Below are 16,816 nucleotides of genomic sequence, written 5' to 3'. Positions count from 1 at the left end.
ACCTTCTGTCTCTCTGTACAGTGCAGCCCAAACAGGAAATTCTTCTTTGCCAGCTGAGAAACTAGACCGATTGGAAAGGCTGTAGGAAGCCCCACCTCAGGTATTAAACTATGCACACAAAAAGCCACTAAAGGAACTCCCAGTGGGACCAGGAAGCAAAATCAAGAAACTGTCTCTCTGTGTGGGGAGTTTGGGGACAAGCTAACAGGTTGAAGAAACTGGAGGTGACAGGTATTGTTGCTATGCTGCTTGTTTGCATCCGGAGGACAGGAACCTCTGAAGTGGGAAGCTTAATTAAACTTGGTGTTAATGATCTTCCTTATTTTGACCCACATCAGCACACCTGACACCCCCACCTTCTGTCATAGCCGCTTGTTACAGACTTCTCCTCACTGGGGAAGTTTGAGGCTGGAATCATTAGCAGCTGCCCCACAGCCAGCGTTTCTACATGTCTCTCTACAGTGACCAGGACTGAGGTACTCAGGAGCTCTCCACAGCCAGCACTCCTACATCATTTCCAAGAGTGACTCTCAGGCCTGGCCTACACTACAGAGCTAGGTCGAAGCTTATGTTGACCTAACTATGAAACCGTCTACACTAAAATTTATCTCCTGCCGATGTAACTGCTCCGCTATGCTGACTTAATAACTCCACCTCCACGAGAGGCGTAGAGTCATGGTCAATGTAGTTAGGTCAACGCACTGTCAGGGTAGACACTGCATTGCTCGCGTCAACTGTCACTGGCTGTTGAGAGCAGTCCCACAATGCCCCCACACTGACAGTACAATCAATACCAGCACGGCTGTTGAGGATCGTGCACTGCCAATGCAAGGAGCAAAGTGTCGACACGCACAAGCTATGTAATTGCTGCAGCAGCTGTATACCGACACAAGTTAGATCAACGTAATGTTGTAGTGTAGACATGGCCTAACTAGGAGCCCTCCTGGAACAATTATGTTCAAGATCGTTGGCGCCTGCTCCATTCATTTTGCACGAAGGGGATGGAGAGCTGCCTTGACAAGGCAGATAGCAATTCCCTTTTCATAGCCGAACGTGCAGGTTGGTGTAAAGCTAGGACAGCAAGCTGGCCATCGGAAGCTTCTCTAGCTAGTGCAGTTAGAATAGCTCTGAGGCTCCAGCCCCCAGGATCTGGGGGCGCAGTATAGCATCTATGTCCCCCTCCTTAGGAGCACAGTGGAGAATCAGGATCCAGAGATGTAACATTATATAATATGCTTGTAGTATGATTTGTTCCCATTTACACAGGCAAGCCAAACCCCGCTGTAAAACTCTCCACTTGCAATTGTATTCTAACACAATTCCCCACAGGGGCATTTGACAGTGCAAAAGGGTTAAAAAAAATGAATGAGATGCAGCAGGGCTGATCATGATTCCTGGTGGGGCTGGAGGACCAGTGAGGGGGTCTCCACAGCCAGTGCGCCTACATCATTTTTTGCTCATTGTTGCGTGTGGACGCTTATTCTGCAAAACATTATTTTCTGCGGAAAGCATGCCCACAATTTGTTTTTCTTTTAAAATCCCCTTCTCAGATGTGAAACTGTGGGAATCAGCACATCACATCCTCCCCATCCTTCCCTTACCACTGCCCCTCTCACTCACTCTCTCACTGCCTAATTTATCAAGACTGTGGCCAGCGAGCTGCCTCCCACCAGCAGAATAATTTTATCCGTCCAGACAAAGTTTCTGAGCCACTGGGCATGTCACAAAAACCAGTGCAGTGGACTCGTATTACATCATACTTATGGTTTTATCTTGAGAGAGGGAGTTTCCTTTCTTTGTCAACTTTGCTCTGTATATCATGCCTATTGTAGTCTTCTCCTGTGTGGCATTTAGGATAATAGCCCATAGCAAACAGGCCTGTTTAATTATTAACACTGAACCATAATAACCACTGTGGTCAGGAAACCTTTCCATAGCAAGTCATCAACTGGGATGCGGAAAATGGCTACACAGAAGATAAATGACAAGGCTGTGTCCTAGCTATGCAGGAACGCTGGCAGTAAAGGCATTTAGACAAATGTTTAGATACGTAATGTTTAAAGCCAGGGAAACAACACGTCAAGCTGGTAAGCTAGTTCTTTGTTATATCCAGAAATGGGCTCAAGCCACAAAATTCAGTATGTTCAGCTCAGGGAATGGAGAAGAAGGAAGAGAGAGAAGCAGTGGAGTGGGATTGGTTTAAGCCTGTCTCTAGTTCAGGGGTGGCCAAACTTACTGATCCCCTGAGATCTGGTAGGCAAAGAATGGGTGGGGAGGGGCATATGGGGCTCTGAGAGCCGCACTTTAACTGTAAAAGATCCGCATGAGGCCCACGAGCCACAGTTTGGCTGCCCCTGCTCTAGTTATTTGCTTAAAAAAAATTCAGAATGAATAAAAGGCTTTTTTGAGAGAGGATGAAGGAGAAAGAAAAAAACATTGGTTCAATAAACAACAAGTTAGTGGTCTGTGTTGTGATGTATAGAATAGTACATTTGATAAAGAAAATTACAAATTATCAATTCAACCTGTAACCCTTCTGCCAGACCGCGTCGGCAGCAGCAAGGGCCAGGTTCTATATCTAGGGGTCCCTCTCAATGATACAACACCAAACTGGCTCGAGCCCCACCCAGTCACCTGGGAAATTACACACTATTCCCTGGGCGCCCCCAAAAGGCAATACTTCCCCTCTCGCAAGCACAGAGTCTGAGTGTAGAAAGAAACCTTTTAATAGCAAAACAGAGGTAACACAGCACTGGTTTGGGGAACAGTGCAAACAGAGTTCATGAACTCAATGAACCAAACCCCTCCCAGAGTACGGGGCGTGTCCTTCGCCTCTCCCTTCCTTCTTCCCCCTGTACTGACCGGCATGGTTGCAATGTCCACCTCTTGGGAGTGGCTCCACCCCCTATGCCGCTCCTGTCCGACACGGGCTTGACCAGGCCCCCTCTGCTGCTGTCTCCTACTGCCTTCGGGCCTCGATGAGTCCCCGACCGCTGGCAGCAACCACGCCTGTTTCCCACCTACCGCTGGCTCCGACCACACCTGGCTCCCGTTGACTGCACCGGGCTGGCACCGACTGTGCCAGCCTCTCCACCGACCGCACCGGCACCGACTGTGCCGGCCTCTCCGCCGACCACATCAAGCTGGCACCGACTGTGCCAGCCTCTCATCAGAGTTGCCTGGTGCTCACTCAGCTCTGTTAGTTGTCAGGCAAGGTTTCCCAGATCCTCTCTGGTTCAGCTCTTAGTGATTTCAGCTCATGGGTAAACCTTCTGCTGACATACAGGCAATGTCCCTGCTTTCAAGAAACAAAAGACTCCAAGATGAGTCATTAATTCTATCTTTTAAAAATGGGGAGAGAGAATCACTCCATGCCTGGGGCCAGCCCTTTACCAGGGCCAGTGTGATCCCAATAGGACACTACTCCACCTCTCCCACACCCCCATGTTTCCAGGCTGAAACATCTGTCTGCCACCCTTGTGGAGCTCTGTTTAGTTTAGGGTGCAGATTCTATCATAACAAACTAAGCACAGTTTTGCTGACATCTGTTCATACAATTGAAGGACACATTTCATTACCCCAGCAGTTAACACAAAAGTGGTTTGTAGCCCAAAACCAGCCCTGCTAACCATTTCCCATTATGCTCAGCACCTAGGTAAGTTATGCTAAATACTTAATTGTACTCATGCAGATACAAAGCCCATGCAAATAAAGTGCCCCCCTTTCAGCTGCTGAGCAGGGAGAGTGTCATTGAGACATTCAGACCTGGCTTACAAAACAAACAGACATCCCAACAGCTTTGGTTCCAGCTTTGTCTTTGTTTTACCAGGGTCCACACTGTTCTGAAACACTACACAGTACACAGAGATGTCTAGTGGCTCAAAGATGCAATTACTAAGGGCTAAAATGATGGTGGAATATTAGCCTCTGACCAGCTACTGCCACTGGATCCAGTATGTTTCAGCCTTAGAACAAAAGTATTCATGAGCTTTGTTTCCCCCTCTTGGTAACTCACTGAATGGCTTCTAATCTGCTGGGCTAGCCCATTTTACAGTAGACTCTGTGTCTGTGCCTCCTATGCTGAAAAGCTATTTTATATCATCTTTATTGCAGTGCCTCTTGGTGAATCACAACAGATACCCCTAAACCACATAGAGGCTGTGGGAAGCGGTGATGTGCAGAGGTCTATACTTTAAGTTGTCCAAGTTAACAAAACTCCAAATCAGGTTGTTACATAAAATTGTTATTAAAGTTGGAGGCAAATCAAGTCGTACAAACTGGATTGTTTGAAAAAACTATAATGAATGGTCTGCAAAGCTCCTGGTAAGTCACATGTTGGCATAATAACGATAAGAAAGATTAGAGAAATGGGAGGAAATGCTTATGGTTAAATTGCCAAAATGAGTTTGATTAGTTAATTTTAATGGAATGGGTTGCCTCCCCTGGTTGAACATTGTATATATGAGGAATAACTAAATAGGTGCACTCGAAGAAGCAAGATTCACCATCATAGCTGCTGCCATCCTGCCATCTCCTGGGGTCCACCATAACACAGCTGAGCCATTGTCATCCTGATCCTGAAAGATATCCTGACCAGGCTGAGCCACAGAGCAGGAACCACATGACATCACCACTTCCACCATCTTCAGCTAAATCCTGAACAAAAGGAGAGAGAAGAGAACAGCAAAGACAGAAAATGTCTCTGGTGAGGAGTTGACTTCCTGCTGTCACCCTTTCCCTCATCTGTCATTTTCCTTCCCCATTTTATTTCTCCTTTTCCCTATCTCAGAGTGTGGCTTACTCGTCCAAGACAGCTCCACCTTTTGCAACACTGCCGTGAACCAATGACCAAATAGCTAGCTAAAAATAACACCTTCAACAGCCCAACACTGGTATGAGTTTGCCAGATCTAGGAGTGGCTGATCAGAGTGTGCTGGCCTGTGTTCCCAGCTTTGAAGCTGCAAGGTAACATCAGCAGGAGACAGAAGCTGCTTTTTTTTTTACCTGTTCTTTTCTCTCCTCTTTTGTGTTTGTTTTGCCTTAAAGAAAACAGGATCAGACAACAACAAGGATACCAAAGCAGCTTGAGACCATCCAAACAAACCTTTTTCTTTCCCCCCAAAAAGGAGAGTGAATACCATTTTTAATACCACAAGGTGGGTGAGGGAATATCTTTTATTGGACCAACTTATGTTAGTTGGTTTCAACCATTTCAAGATGTAACATTTCAAGTTTTCATTTTGAAATGATGTGTCATTTCAAACTCTAGCCAGATTTATTTTTTTTAAGTGTGAAAAACATCTGAAAAGTTCAACGAAACAACTCCCTAAAAAAAAATCTCATTTCATTCCAGTGTTGCGTTTCGGGTGGTTTTTAGTCTGAAATGATTTTTTTTTTTCATTTTGGTGAGAAAAACCAAAAAAACATCAGTTTCAGTTCAAAACTACCTGAATTCTTTTTTCATATTTTTCAGTCTAGTTCCCTGAGTGAAAAATCAATTGTTCACTCAGCTCTAGTGATAAATTGACACAGAAGCCACATTTAACTGTTTAATGTTGTTACAGTGGACATAAGGTTTTCATTAACGTCTCAACCCATGCTGGGCATGACACACCCTCTTATTAACACAACTTCTTTTTATCCCTTCCCCGTCAAAACACTCCACTATCACAAAAGGATGTGTTACTGCAGGGTGCTAGCCCCTCTCTCTGCTGACACTTTTGCTATAAAGAGATGCTTCAGAAGGAAGTGTGAAATTGCCACATGTGCTGCCGGCCAGGTTTTGCAATGCCATACTGTTGGCAGACGTGAACTAGCTGCAGGCCTGACACAGAGAATACAGCCATGCTAGATTACAGCACCAGCAGCAGTCTGTAAATAAATTACCCTAAGAGCTACCTGTGTCACCACTGAAATACGATATGGGGCCTGAAGTGGAAAAAATGGAGTGCTGGAAAACTCTACCTGACTGCAAATCTCTGATGAAAGGGACTCCAACAGGAGACAGGCACAATAAAAAACAGCTGCTGTATGCGCTATGTGACCGCGACCCATAAATCTTCCACTTGCCCAAAAACTCCTGGGGAATGCTAAGGAGATCTGAGGAAAGGCTCAGAAAATAATCTGAGCTGTAGACCAGGGCCACAGAGTGAGTCAAACGGAAAAAAAGAAAAGCCCAGTTATTGAGGGTGCAGAAGCACTGCATCCAGACAGTGCATTTCATACCAAGCATGATGAAGGGGCAGGAGATGAAAGCTCTGAAGAAGTAATAAGTGCAAAGATCACTGTAACCTGGCAAAAAATTTACCAGTGAAAGATGTATTTTCTGGATAAGGAACAAAATGGAGAGAAGAAAGCAGAAAAGACAAAGAATCAAAGCCTGATTCTCCACAGCCCTAAAGCCCCTTTGTGCTACTCTGGCAATTTAAAGGGGTGTTAACAGTTGCAGAAATGGCCCTCTGAAAATACCCCCGCACTAAGGGCCTCTCTTAGGGCTTGCATAACGGCTCAACTCTGATTCTGCTCCCAGCGCCTGGTACAGGAGGTGGATTGCTGGTTTGGCCACAATGCACTGTGCTCATGGCTGTTGTCTCCTTCCCAAGGGCTATGGGACACAACACAAAGTCTAAGGCACCATCAGATAAATTTCTCTGGATCGACTGAGCAGTCAGTGAAGACCCGCTCAGTCGATCCAGAAATCAACGTATTAAGACCACCTTCTCAAGTGGCGCAGTGCAGTGAAGATGATGCGCAGAAGAGAAGCAGAGAAGTCGACGGGAGTTATGCAAGTTTTTTGCGTAGCTTGCATAACTCCAGTCGACTGCTGCCAAATCTCGGAGGTAAGTGTAAACAAGCCCTCACTTAGAGCAGCCCTGCGGCTGCCCTAATTGATACAGGGAAACAGGAAGGCCCCTGCACAGTCCCAGAATATAAGGAGCACGTAGATAGCTTAAAAATCCCTTTGCCCCTGCCATTCCCTACTCCAAACACAGTGACTCAGGAAAGGAGAATCAGGCCCACGGTCTTTTGAATCTGGAATATTAGAAGACTGCCTAAGTAGAGGCCAACTAGTTTCAGGGTGCTGCAGTTAAAGGCTACTTAAGGGGATGCATATGACATTTGAAAAGGCAATATTCATAATCCAAGAACCAGAACAAACAGCAGCACAGATAAGTATAGACAAATTCCTTACGGAGGGGCACATAGCTCATGACTGTGTAAACATCCTAGCTATATGTAAGGGGTCTATTAGCCCCTTACTGAAACTTAGTGGGTCTTTTTGGTTGGCCATCTCTGGAGGAAGCAGGACCCTGGAACGGACAGCCCCAGGGCCAGTGGAGAGAGGCCAACTCAGGTCAGCCTGATTGACAGGGCGGGCAGGCTAATGAGGAAGCCAATGAGGGAGGTTAAGGAGGGTGGGGGGAGCCCAGCCCTCCCTGTGTGCTGGAGCTGCCTGCTTGGACATGCAGGGGTGGAACTGACCAGAGCTAAGGACAAAGGAGCCAACAGCTGGAAGAGGAACACAGAAAGTTGAATGGAGCCAGCTGACCCACAGCAGCAGAACCAGAGGGGCATCCCAGAGAGCCAAGCGCAGCTGCACTGAAGCAGAGTGAGCTGGGGCAGGAGCTGTCTGGAGGTGGGTGCATTGAGCTGCTGGGAAGAGCGAAGGGGACTCTGGGAGTGTGTGGCTACTGGCAGAGCAGGGATCTGACTCGGCATCCCTGCAGCGCAGCTAAGGCCTGGACAGTGGGCCTGCAATGTGTGACACAGACTGTGAACCCCAGAGACACTGTTTGTGGTGCCCCGTGCCAGGGGGCAGTGTTGGGTGTTTTCCTTTAACCTTTCTCCTCTTTTCTTAATTTTTTTATATGATTTGATTGCAGTTTGTTTAATAAATAGTATCGCTTTGCATTGTATGCAATGATTAGTGGGTCAGGGAAGCGCCCAGTGCAGAGTTAGTACCCCGGAGTGGGGACACCCTAGCCCCTGCCCTAAGGAACCATGGCAAGAGTGGGGGTTGAGCCCCAGGAATCCTGGGCCCAGCCTTGTCGGGGTTACAGGGACTCCACCACACAGGAGAGTGGGAGGGAAGCCCTCGAGGTCAGGTGGGCCTCTGGGTAAAGAGAGTGGGAGCAGGGACTCAGATCCTTTTGCTAGCCAACTCTACCGGGGTAGTGTACAAGCAAGGAATGTTCCCCACAATAGCGGGCCCATTCCCCCGCTTACATAATGATCTAGGACCCCAATGGCCATAATATGAGAGCACAACACAAACAACTGAATGCTCCCAACCCACCTATAAGGCAGGGAAGTATTATCACTGTCCCCATTTTACAGATGGGGAATTGAGGGAGAGGAATATCAAATGAGTCACCTGAAGTTACACAGGAAGCTTGCTGCAGAGCCATGTATTGAACTCAGATCTGCTTTATCATAGCCTAGAACCTTAACCTCAAGAATAACCTTCCTGTGGATGCACATAAGGGTCTACAGAAAATAACATGGCAAAGGATTCACCATGCCAAACAAAGAGTGATGTCCCTGCGCTGTGGGAGCTGGCAGGAGTATAAAAAGTGCTCAGCATTTGGATAAATGTATAGGAACTGTAACAAACCCAACCCCTTTGTAGGGTGGCCAGTTTTGGTTGGATGTATTCCTGGAGGTTTCATCACGGCATAATCTTTAATTAAAGATTACTCTTTAATTCCTGGAGACTCCGAGGCAATCCTGGAGGGTTGGCAACCCTATTTCAGGGTGTTTGGTGGTTTAAAGGTAGACAGTGAGGATTTCTCAAGAGAAGGGGTGAGCTGTTCATAAAAAACAATAGTGAAAGAAGCTATGAACTCAGAACAGGGGGCCAATCAACATACATACAAGTGGTTCACACATGACACGCAGAGCCAGATCCCAGCTGGCATAAATCGGCACAGATTCATTGACTCCACCAGAGTTATGCTGCTTTCAGCAGAGGATGTGGCCCCTGAAACCGACACAGACACCAATAATAGCAGAAATTGAGAAAGGGGGTTCAGCAAAAGAATGAGGGTAGGGATGTGAGCCTGAAACCGTAGAGCGTATGTCTTTACGCAGCTGTGTACTGCCTGAAAACAGCCCAGCCATGGCTCAGTCATACAGCCTGGAACAAAAGGGTTAAAATCCTACTTTGCTTCCTTAACCTGTATGACATAAGAAGGCCATCCCACCCAGGTATTTTATCGGCTCCACCCTGCTGTGATGAAGAAGCAATGAGCACTTCCGCATAGCTGCCAATTTTATCAAGGCCATCTGTGCCTGATCTGGAGTATCGTGAGACACAGAAGCAGAGTCTGCTTCTGTGCAGTAGAGAATGCAGTGTGTCATGCCAATGGCATGGTAGGTTAAAAAGCTTTTAGTTTGTTTTTCAAAAGGAAAATGTTTTAAAAGCAAAAACAGACTTTTTAGTAGGTCAGATGAAGAGATTAGAGGAACAGAACAATGCATCAACTGGAGTCTAGTTCTTGTACAGATTTCAGAAGGAGGAGTACAGATTTCAGAGGAGGAGTGGTTTTTATCCCCATTTTACAGGTAGAGAAACTGAGACAAGCAGAGAGTTGTTTGAGACCACAAAGGGAATAAGTGTTAGGATTAGAATAAAGGACTTCTCATGCGTAAAGCACTGGCCTACACCTCTCTCTCAGGCTATGATCCTAAGACTAGCTCTCACCCTTGGACATTTTCTAAAAATATCCCACCATTGATAACGTCAGTTCAGAATCCACCAATCTTCACAACTTTTGGAGTCTTGATAGACCATTAGATTAACCCACATGCTTTCACTACAGCATTTAGTGATGTAAATAAAGGAAGAAAGGGTGAGGAAGATGCATATGCCATTGATTTCAATGGAAGTTAGGAGCCTAAATACCTTTGTGGATCTGGGCCATAGTTCTTGATTTTGTTTTATGGTACTCCTTGTGCCTGCAAACTTGCCTGAGCTGGGTGGGATGACTCTGCTGGATGGGCCAGAATCATCCAGAAATTGGGTTTGACAGACACTAGGCATGCTCCTTTGCTATCATCTTGGGTGATTTCCATTGTGGGCAAGCAGACTGGGTGGACACACCCAGAGTCATTCTCTGAGACTGGAACCAATGGGAACTCAAGGGGAGGGGAAGAGTTTATGAATACAAAGAGGGGGGAATTGCACACTGCCCTTGAAGAGGACTACTTGGTGGTAGAGCAGCGCAAAGACCAGAAAGGTCTACTATAAGCATTGTATTCCAGGGACATTGCCTGTTTTGTTGGATTTAGCCTACAGATTCCCTCACCCCACTGGAGGACCAGAGGACTAGAATTGCTATGCTCTGTGCAAATGACAGACTGTCATTGCAGATACTTTAAGGCAATTTGAAGGTGATTGTAGGACTCTCACTGGTTCCCAAATTTTAAGGAACCTACATTGGACACCATTCCCCAGAGACCGTGAAGAGTAGGTACTCCTGGAGAAGAACCCTACAGGAGTATGTATATGACCATGCATAATTATATATTGCATTTGAACATGTGATAGTAACAAGTACTAAAACTTGGGAGGGAAACTTTGAAAGTGTTATCTTTAAAAGAGTTGTTACCAATAATATTCACATTGTTTCATGAGTTATAAGTAAACTGTTATGCATGTGTATATATACATATTGAGAGATTTAGTAAATGTTTTTTCTTTAGAGATTTTGTGTCACTCTCCTTCTCTCAGAGATTTAACTCTGTGTAACATATAGAGATAGACATCTCAAAGTCCTGAAAAGGCTAAACTTTGGGCTGTACCCTTGCAGAGAGGTCTGAGGAGGCACACGAAAGGGGAAAATGTATCTTACCCCACATTAACATAGTGCTTTCACCAAGCCTGTTACAACAGCACCATTATAACGCCAAGGCCTAGTGAGGAAAGCATCTCTGTTCAGGACCGCACTTAAACACATGTCTAAAGTTAAGCACATACTTATGTGCTTTCCTGCGTTTGTGCACAAATCAGTTACACCTATCTTGAGAAGGACTAGCCGACACAGTGCTTAAACTGTTAGATGCAGGTAGTGTGACCTAGTTGATAAAGCACTGGGCTGGAACTCAGGAGTGCAGGGTTCTTCTATTCCTTCCCTGCTTGCTGAGTGACTTTGATTAAGTCCTTTCACTTCCTGTGCTTCAGTTTTCCCATCAATAAAATGGGGCTAATTATACTGTGTAAAGCCCTTTGAGATCTACAGGTGAAAAGCACTCCACAAGAGCTGGATATTATCTGGCCCTCTGTCTACTACATGAGCACTCCCAGTGCTGCTAACAGCAATGAAGCTGAACCATTGTTAGATGGTCAAAGTGTCCCTAAAACATTCTCTGTCACCTTGATGCCCCCAGAGAGGAGCCCAGCAGCAGTTTTAAGTGTTCCAAGGTTACCGATGATGAGAGGAGTTCAATACGGTCTTTAGAAAATGGGAGGAAAGTGCTTAATATGTTTAAAAAACTGTGAGAAATGTTAAAACTTTCACATAATAAAAAGACAACTTTTCTTGTATTCTATTAATATTCTGTGTTTGCCCCTTTGCCTGTGTAATCACCGCTCACCATTTCTGTATATATATATATATATATATATATATATATATATATATTTTGTGAATGACTTGTATTCTTGGGTAGGTGAGTATATATATATTTACTGGTCTAAATTATGACTGTTCCATTTTCAAGGGGCATGAAATGAAAGGGTTGAAAGAGAGTTATAAACAGCTCTGAATTTAAAAACGGACGGAATTGCAGGAATGGCCAAACAGACCACTGAAAAATAACAGAACGTGTCAGCTGTACTCTCATTCTGAGATTATTGCCGCCTTTTCATTAGTAGCCTGGCTGAGCCCAGCCCTTGTCATTACCAGAGAAGTGTCCTGGCATCCACCCTAAAGACTAAAACCTCTCCCCACAACCTTTCAGCCTGCCAGGCAGCACAGCCTGGGAAATGAAGTCTAATCCTTCCTGTTTGAATTGCAGACAGAGAGGATGCAGAGCGGCAGAGATGACTACAAATCCCAGCATGCTACGTGGGTTCTCTGAGCATAGGCAGTGCCACATTCATTTCTGCTTCCTGCCAGGGATGGGAAATATAGAAAGTGAAGCAATATCTTCTTTTAAAATTTGGATGCTGGTGCCACTGCTGCTACAAGCTGCACTGGAGACTGGAGGGAGCACACACAGTGAGTATGGCTTTTGTGTGTTTATAGACAGCTCTTGTGTCCTGCCTTGATGGCAGTCTGTAAGAAACATGCTCTTTCCCAAATGAGCATGAATCAGCTTGCAAGCTGGCCCCTGTGTGTCTGTGTCTATGTGTGTGTGTGTGTGTAGTAGGATGGAAATTAAACAAACGTCGTGTTATACAGAAGAACAGGCAGACCAATTTGAAGGAGGGTAAGGGGGACAGAGGCAGAGACCAGCATCACTTGCAAGAACAAAGTAACATTTCAGACACTAAGGTTGGCAACATTGTATTTAAAAAATAAGAGACTGTTTGTTGTTTTCTTAGCACTCCTACCCCACCCCTCCTCTTGATATTATTATTATTAATAATAGTTAATAGTCTGGTACTCACCTATATTCACCAGGGATATTTCTTGCTGTTTTTTGCAGCACTCAACAACTCCTGTACAAAGAGATAAAAAAATAAAGGACATCCCTTATTTATAAGGAACTGTTGGCAACCTTACTAAGGGTTTTCCTACACGACTGTGGCACAGCTTCGGCGCTGCAGCTGTGCCACTGTAGTGTCGACACTTCCAACATTGATGGAAGGGATTTTTCTATGGACCTAGCTGTGCCTAAAGTGAGGGTTAGGTTGACCTAACTATGTCACACAGGGCACAATATTTTTCACAGCCCTGAACTACGTAGCTAGGTCGATCTAATTTTTAAGTGTAGACTTGGCCTAAAGGGCCTTATCCTTGCTTCAGCTCAGCTGCTGGAAGGAGAAGTTGGATCTGTTTGTTGTGGTTAAATTTCTTTTTCCGTTTCAGCTGACGTGATTAGACCCAAGTTGCCTGCTTGGGTGTAGCTCTGTGGCAGGAAACCTCTCTTGCTGCTAAGCAAACTCTCATATATGTTCATATAACAGCATTCGTTCTGCATGATAATGGGAGGGTTGATTTAATTCCCCTGCAAATACACACTCGCACACAACTCCAACTTCTGATGGGCATCTCCCTCCAGCATTCAACAGCCTCCCGTTCTGTTGTAGCATCATAAATGGCAGCTCTTGCCTATGTGTCTTGCAACAATCCATGGTGTGTATATAAAACACTGGATTTCACTGTCTCTTTACATGTGGCATAGAGAGTAGGATTCACCACCTTTGGCTTCAGTCCAGGTTTCTCCTCCAAAAGCTGTGAGAGCTGGAGCTGACTGATATACCCCCATGCACGTTTGCTGTATCCCATCTACTAGAGGACAGTGGTACTCATACACACAGCTCACAATCAACATGTGAGCCAATCCAATGAGTTATGTGGACCCCTCCGCCCCCCGCAGCAGCCACATACCATTCTGATTAAGCTAGAGACTTTCCCCTGGACCACCAATGATTGTAGACCCAAATGTACCTCATACCTGGCAAGTTATTTTCAGTGACTGGTCAGCTGGAGTCATAGAGGAATTTGCACAGCTAGGGTGGAACTCAAGCACCAAGGAGTTATGGTTTATTCACAGGCAGGCATATATATATAACAACAACCCACAAACCATTTGGGTTGTACAGACCACTAAATTGAAATCCCAGAAATATGCTATGATCTAAACCTCCACAATCCGGAGACACAGTGTGACTAGCCATGTATGCATGGGAAGAACCCTCCATCTAAATTCACGAAGCCACTACATTAGCCCCTTAAAATCTCCCTCTGCTTTAATTCCTGCAAATCCCAACTGTCTGCCTTTGGCTAGGCTGGCAGTCACATATGACTACTCTAACCACTGACACGCTGCTTACTTAGGCAAACATACCCATCTGTACTGTCACCCTGTTCCCCAGCCCAGTCCATCCCCTTTTAGCCGTTTATCTACCTGCTGAGTCTTATCCCAATTCTAGGCTGTGAGCTCTATGGAGCAAGAACTCTCTCTTTTGTACAATGCTTAGGACAGTGGAGCCTCAGTCTTGATTGAGGCTTCTAAACACAACCTTAATGATAATATTGTTCTCCTCATGATGGAGGGATGCTCTCGCTGGAACTAGTTCAATGCCTACTGAAGTCAATAGGAAGACTCCCATTGAGTTCAGTAGTGGCTGGATAAGGTGTTCTGAGTGCCTTCCCTGTTCTGCTTTATTGTTCCTCCTTGGGGATGAGGAGAAGGGGATATTACTTGTGGGGCATGTTAGCATTTCCCCCAGGGAGATCCCGATCTGATACTTAAACTGTAGACGCTTTGGGGCAGGGACTGGCTTTTTGTTCTGTGTTTGCACAGTGACTAGCACAATGGGACCCTTGTCCTTAACTGGGGCTGCTAGGTGCTACAGTAACACAAACAATAAATACCAACAATAACAATTACAACCCTGTTTAATGAATTGGATGCAGAATGTTTGATGGGCAACTCTGTTCTGCTGCCCGTGCTTTCGGCTTTAGCAAGAGCCCTATAAAATGAAATGTTTGCAGTGAAACATGTTTGCCCAGTAAAATTATAACAAGGTTATTGACTTTTTTTTAGTATTGAAAGTACTGAATATTTTAGGTTTGGTTACAGCAAACAGTGAGGAATAGACTTAACCCTGCTTCTCCCAACATCCCAGATGCTGCTGTCTAGAGTGAACAAGTGAGCACAGTTTTCTCTTCTGCAAAGAGTGACTTTCTAAGAATACTTTTAGACACTGCTTGGAGCAGGTAACCATCCACCCTATGTGAGGTCCAGGGTTGCCAACCATCCATAAATTTACGGATAGTCAGTAAAAAATTGTACAATTTTAAAACTTTCCATAAATCAGTAAATAAATGAAAATGTCCATGAGATTGAGTAGAAATAAAACATATTGTATTTTGAGATTGATTGTCATCATTCAGAATCACTTCTTGGATCATAAAACTACACTGACCATGACTTTATCAATTTCCTTTTTTCTATCACTGCACACGCCCAAAGAACCCAACTGATCAATTAACTGCAGCTAAAACAATTGCGTAATTCTGAATTCATGTGTACAGAATATCGCGAGTGAGTACACGCTTTTGTGACATTATTGTATTGTTTATGGTATTTTTAGTGATGTCAGTAAAAAAAAAAATCAACTTCAGATCTTCATGTCAGTAAAAACTAAAATGCAAGGTTGGCAACCCTGGGAGGTCCGTTCACTACATCACATTCCTCCTTTTATAACCAGGAATTATTCACTTCCCACAGGAAGTCCCAGCCTGTAGAAATGTGTTATTATGGTCTAAAAAAGAATAGCACAGTGTAATGGTAGAGAACCCACAGGACTTGTAATGAATATAAAGGTGAGTCCTTATTCAGTCTTCTGGACACATGCAGCCTTGTAGCCTCTGACTCTCTTTCTCACAGAAAAACTAAACACAGCCTGTGCTGCCCAATGCTATTACAAGAGGGCTTGATCTGTATCATACAGTTCTGGTAGGGTTTGCTGACAACAGCTTATACACCAGTATAGGCTTCTCCTAGAGTCTGAGCCACATTTTCAAAGGGGCATCCATCCTGCCTGAAAGTTTATATCCAAATCGTTGACTACACAGTGTTTTTTCGCTACACATCTAACTTTCTTATTTGCACATGCAATTTTTGGATCCTGCATGGGCAAGAAAAGTTGCAGCCCCTAAATGGAGATACAAGGAAGATCTGAGGCGTTTTGTGCTTGCTTATAATTTAGCCCCTGGTGGCTTACAAGCCATGATTGGAGGGGCTAAGTAAATAGTCTTGTTCTGCTGGGGGAGTAGAGATCTGTGGCCTCCAGATGTCTCAGAATCCTGTTGTTTTTATGGGAAGGAGATGTTTCAAAAAGGGGCTTATGGCTTTGAGCTGTTTGCTCAATGCGAGTGTCCTCCTCTCAGAGAGGCTGCTACAGAACAGCGGAATAATAAGATTAGAACTGATTGGAAATTGGATTTGTTTTCTATGGACAAATTTTGAGTTTTTTGGTGGAGGAAAAAAAAAATCAAAACCCAAAATATTTCAATTCTGAAATGCCACAGTGATGCCTCATGGGTCTCTTAGTTTGGGTGCTTCAGACTTCCATTCCCCTCTGTGAGCTGGTCTGCAGGGGTGAACTATCTCAGGGTCACACCAGGAGTTTGTGGCAGAGCCAGGAATTGAACTAAGATCTCCTAAATCCCTGTCCAGTCCTTCTACCCCAGTCTATCTCATAGTCTAGAATATAAAGTCTTTGCCCTAATAAACACTATACACAGAGGCCTGAAATGCAAAGGGTCAATTTTTTATTTTTATCACAACTTCTGTTTTCTGATTATTTTTAGTGACTAGTTCTAGTGCTAATTAATGGATTTCTGAAGCTGACCAACCTTTCATAAATATGAAATCTGGCATTGGCTGAATAGGAGCCAATTTGGATAAATTTGGTAATGATCAGATTAGATTGGAATGGTTAGATCAGACATTTATTTTTTGTTCCTACTGTAGAACTATTTGTTAGCCTTGGAAATGGCTGATTAATTTATAGTGCTGTGCCATTTGTTGGTTAAAATTTGAAAAGAATAAAACATCTCCTGAGTCTGAATATGATCCAACACTGTAGTCAAAGTTTAATAACTTATTTTCTGTTGTTTGAGGTCAGAGATAAAAG

This window comes from Emydura macquarii, unplaced genomic scaffold (assembly GCF_026122565.2).
Source record: "Emydura macquarii macquarii isolate MOO-44397 ecotype Brisbane River unplaced genomic scaffold, CSIRO-AGI_Emac_v2 contig_587, whole genome shotgun sequence".
In the NCBI taxonomy this organism is placed as follows: domain Eukaryota; kingdom Metazoa; phylum Chordata; order Testudines; family Chelidae; genus Emydura; species Emydura macquarii.
This window is presented reverse-complemented; position numbering follows the sequence as displayed.